The following is a 4,904-nucleotide window of genomic DNA, read 5'->3' as shown; positions in this document are numbered from 1 at the left end:
AGCAATGGAAATGGGCCTCCCCCTCTACTCTAGGATGTTTACACATTCTCTGAAAAAGGAGAAGACATTTTTCTTATGCTTTTCGTGTACGGGATGGGATCTTACTTTTTGGGTTCTCATAGTGGTGTCCTCGCTACTGACTTGGGACTACTTCCCTCAGACCAGAAAGGACCTAGTTACCTACTTACTCAAGCTGTGAATTCTCATGAGGAAAGCAGCAACTTTATATTTATAGAAGGTAGATTAGTTCTTTCATATCCGAAGAGCCACACCTACTGCTAATAATGCCCCTCCTATGAGACCACTACTACTACTACAATTCCATCCTGGTGCATCAACCGTGGACAGATCAACCCACTCTCTCACTCAAATATGGATCTATATATCTTACTGCGCCCAGGTACATAGCCTTTCTTGGGAGAAAATAGGAGCGTATAATGTCAAACTTACGAATGAGAATTCCCGTTTGGTGGCTGAGGTGAAATCACTGAAGGAAGAGTCGGTCAAGCTTCAAAATAAGGTGGCAAAGTACAAACGTAAATTCGACTCTTCGGAGGCTAACGTCGAGATTGAAATAAAGAGGGCCAACGATGCTGCTCAAGAGGCTGCCCCCTATCTTCAATTAGAAGAGTATGTCAAGGCAGAAAAGGAGAGGATGGAGATCCAAAGTCCTTTCGACCTGGATGCCACCCTTCGTTCTTACAGGAGGGTGTATCGTGAGATCATTGACGATTTGCTGGGAGACTTTAGGGCACTGAAGGACCGGCTCGTGGACGAGGTCCAGGTGCCAAGGGAGCAGTTACCAGTGACTCCACCTCCTTCTGCCTTATCGGTTAGAGAGAATGAGGAGGAAGGCGAAGAAGTCGTGTCCCAGGTAGCTGAAGATGTCGCCCCCGGTGGGGTTCTTGAAGTTGGGCAGGCTAGCGGGAAGGGAAGCCTTTCATGATGTTTTTCAAGCATTTTTATCGACTGTTCACATGGATTTCGAAAAGGTCGCGGTAGTCAAACATTCTTTGCTCAAGTGGAGAGTTGGGGCGAGGTGGGAGCCGTACCCTATGGAGAGCATAGGGCATTTTATTCGTTCATATCATGCAACGGACTACAGTATCTAACTCCTATGAGTTAATACGCCGGCCGCTGAAAGACTGACGCAACTCGGCCGGGTTGGTATTACCAGTCCTACCCTCCTTATCCTTAGCGGGGTCTACTTCCTTTGCTATCCCTACCTCTACTTCCTTTCCCGCGGCGGGGGAAGCATGCCGGGAGCAAAGACGATGGATCTTGTTTATTTAGTAGTTCGCTCAGTGGATCCTTCGTTGAAGCAGCGGCTTACTCATAACCACCTCGGCCATCACCGGAGGCATAGACAGTGGCTTTTCGAGCAGCAGAACCGGTAGAACTCCCATCTATGGCAGTACCAGCAGCGGTGGAGCTAGCATATATACTTACCTGCATTAGATCAGGTCGAGGTCCGCAGAGGCGGGGCCAGAGGCTGTGATAACTTTAGTATATGGAAGCGCAGGCAGCAACGGGGATAGTGGCTTGGGACCCCGAGTGAGCCAGCAACATCAACGGATTTAAAAAAATTGTTATTACCAGTCAAAAAGTCCAGACACAGAAGTAGATCCTGTAGATTCTATTGATCCCGGTGATCCAGTCCCATAAGCTAGGAGTAGACCTAGCTTTAGAGCCAGCAGTTGGCCAGTTAAGCAAGGGAAAGTCCAGAAACTTTGACCATTAGGGGTAAGATTACAAACTACAACTATTACCGTAGTATTTTTACTTGAATATATTAGTAGCATCAAAACCACTGCAAGAAATTTTAGTGAATAAAGAAAACAAGGAAATACAAATCATCGCGCAAAAAAATATTCAGAAAGATCCCCATATTTCCAATTACCTAATAAGTCACTCTTCTCGTATCATCTATAAAAATCCAAAAGAAAAAGAAACAACAAACCACTCCAAACCTCTCTCGGCACCAAAGCCACAAACCTAAGCTTATTCCTTTGTATCTCCTCTCTCTTTGCTAAGGCAACAAAAAAAAGCTACACAACCTTTCTTCAAACCCAATGCCACCAAAACATATTCCTCCATCATCCTTAGTTGAAATTTCATCTAAAAAATTAAAATCCAACCAGTCCTTTTGCAGCCTGAGACATGGAGAGGACATCTAATACAGTAATCATGAGACAATCTTAATCAAGATTATGAAACTCTTCAGCTGGCTCTCACATGGGTTAATCATATCTAATCAGATTTTAGGGGAGTGATTCTACACCAGCTCCCTTGCCACTCCCCACAAATCAAAGTCATCCAAAACCTTTCATGTCGACCAAAACTTATAGGGGTTAGACAAACAAAATTGCTTCGAATCAATTCCAGGGAGATGTTTGAACTTTTTACATAATCAACCATAAGCAATGGAGACTTGAGACTTCAACTTTGTATGATTGATGGAGAGATATCAAGAGATGCATTTGCTCTTTGTTAACTATTTCAACTCTTCACTTCTGTGACTCTTTCATCAGCTTTCTCATCTTCCTAAAGATATTAACTTATAGTAGTTTCCCCCTTATTTTTATCCTCCCAAAGGTGTGATTTTACATCTCTTTCTTATATGCAACCAACATCCAATGTTGAATAAATGTGATTTGCACCTTGATTTAGATTTAAAAAAACCCAGTCTCTATTTGCCCACTAAACTAGTTTTGTCCCTTCTTACCCCTTGAACTATTTTTAGTCTATACATGCCCCCCTAAACTCTTGAATTCATTGCATGCTTGCCCACAAACTATCACTTTTCTCTCATAAACTAGCTTAAAACACTTACAAGGTGATGAAAAGTTGAAGTTGTCACTAGGTACTGATTTAATAGTTCGGGCGGTGAACATGGACGAATTTAATAGTTCAGAGGCATTCAGGGAGTAGAGACTAAAAATAGTTTAAGAGGTAAGAAGAGACAAAACTAAGGCCTTGTTTGTTTTCTAAGATAGTGTGAGAATCCAACAAAATACTGTGGAACCGACTCTACTTTTTCTCGGAAGTACCAATCCATCTACCTCTTTTGTTGTTTGGTACAAGTAATGACAAGCGGGGCATTCACAAAATTCGAGATAAGTATGTGGGATAACTAAGAAAAATCCGTTGGCAGAAATTGGAGCGAAATGGGAGAACTTAGGATAGATTTTAATATCATGGACCCCAATATGTATGTAAAAGAATAAAAAAATAAAGTAAGAAAAAAATTAAAAATAAAAATTTTAAAAATCATTTAAAAAGGATTGTTAATAAATTTAAAAAGTTTAAATATAATGGTTTCTACCTATTATCATACCTTACTTTAAATATAAAATCAATCTTTAGTGGGGCCATAAACCACTTTCCAACTGTATCACTTTCTTCTCAAACAAACAAGTATATTTGGATTCTCTTTTCAACACTAACTTTCCACTACACTATCCTACAAGCCAAGCTCAAAATTAAATATATAGATTGTCAAGGATTCTTTGAATTACTAACATTGTCGTAAATCCAAAGTACAAATCAAACATCTAAACATGACCTAATAGTTTTAGGTGGCATGTAGAGTTTGAATACCAAAAAAATAATACGATGAAATTTTTTTAAAAAAAAACCTACACTAGTTGCTCCCTTACTATTCTCCCTGACTACTAAAAGCCAACAAAACTATTCATAGTTTTTAATACACAATGTAGATAAATTCTCTAGAGTCTCTCCCTTAGTCAATATTAATAACTAAAAAAAAACTGCAAATTCCAAATCTGTGAAAGCTTAAAAGTCAATTTTATTTTTCCTATTAAACCATCAAACTACACCATTAGTATTGGTTAAACTCTATAACTGTAGAAAAAGCACGAGTTTTAACCTTGCACCTAAACATCATATAAGAATCATGTGTATGAAAAGGTTATAATCAATCATACCTCTTAAATTTAACAATTCTCTATGTTCCACTCTAATTTTGCAACTACAAATATGTGAAACCCAAAAATTATGTTTCTTTCCAATTTAAACATCCAATGGCATCCTTATTGTGGGCTGAACTCCACAGTGATCCTGAAAGCAGCATTTTATTTTCCTCTTCACAATCATGTAATCTACAACAACTTTTTGATATAGAAAGGATGAAATCTATCTTACCCTTTGTAATCAACAATTCTTCAAAAAGCCATCTCTCATTGCAGCAAAATTAAATAGATATAATCAGCAATTCATCCAATTGCATCAATAACTGAATATTTCTACAAAAAAAGGAAGCAATTTCAAACCATCTCGAAACCAAATCTCTATTTGTTTCCTCTATTTGTTTCCCCCAGCTAAAACATCCAATTGCATCCTAATTACACACCTATCCAAAAAGAAACAATTTTTACCCATCTCGAAACCATAAACAACCATCACACAAGAACTTAATGCTTTCATTAAATTAAAAAAAAACTAAGAAATAAATCATTACCTCTCTATCTCCCGCCCTCTTCAACCGCCAATCGCCCTAACCGCAGCCAAGATGACTGAGCCGAGAGCACCGGGTCTCCGCGGCCGCTCGACAGATCCCCGAAAGCGCCGGCCGCACTCGTACGCGCCTCTCGCCACGACGCCCGACCCCCGCCGCTCGACGTCCTCCCCCCAGTCCGCGCCGCCTCCGGCGAAATTGAGGGTAGCGGGGAGCCGGCAGCAGGGGGGCAGGATTGCGGCGAGGAGCCAGGGCTCGATGCACCGCACGTGTGGAACGACGTGACCCCCGCAGGAGGGATCATGGCGGCAGAGGAGGGAGGGGTCGGCGACGGTGGCGACTGAGAGGGCGTCGAGGATTGATTGGGGGACCGGCGACGGGTCGGGTTCGGTATCGGAGTCGGAGGTCGACATGGTTGGTTTTTTTT

The 4,904-nt window shown here is 41.2% G+C and overlaps 1 long non-coding RNA gene across 1 annotated transcript in view; it reads right to left on the bottom strand.

The window, feature by feature from the left end:
* Positions 1-4,565, bottom strand: part of LOC109831602 — a 6,493-nt gene extending 1,928 nt beyond the window's left edge. The window contains exon 1 of the long non-coding RNA XR_002244473.1: positions 4,481-4,565. This is a non-coding gene — a long non-coding RNA (uncharacterized LOC109831602). The remainder of the gene's footprint in view (positions 1-4,480) is intronic.

This window comes from Asparagus officinalis, chromosome 2 (assembly GCF_001876935.1).
Source record: "Asparagus officinalis chromosome 2, Aspof.V1, whole genome shotgun sequence".
NCBI classification, from domain to species: Eukaryota; Viridiplantae; Streptophyta; class Magnoliopsida; order Asparagales; family Asparagaceae; genus Asparagus; species Asparagus officinalis.
The sequence above is the reverse complement of the archived record's forward strand: the minus strand, read 5'-3'. Positions and strand labels throughout refer to the sequence as shown.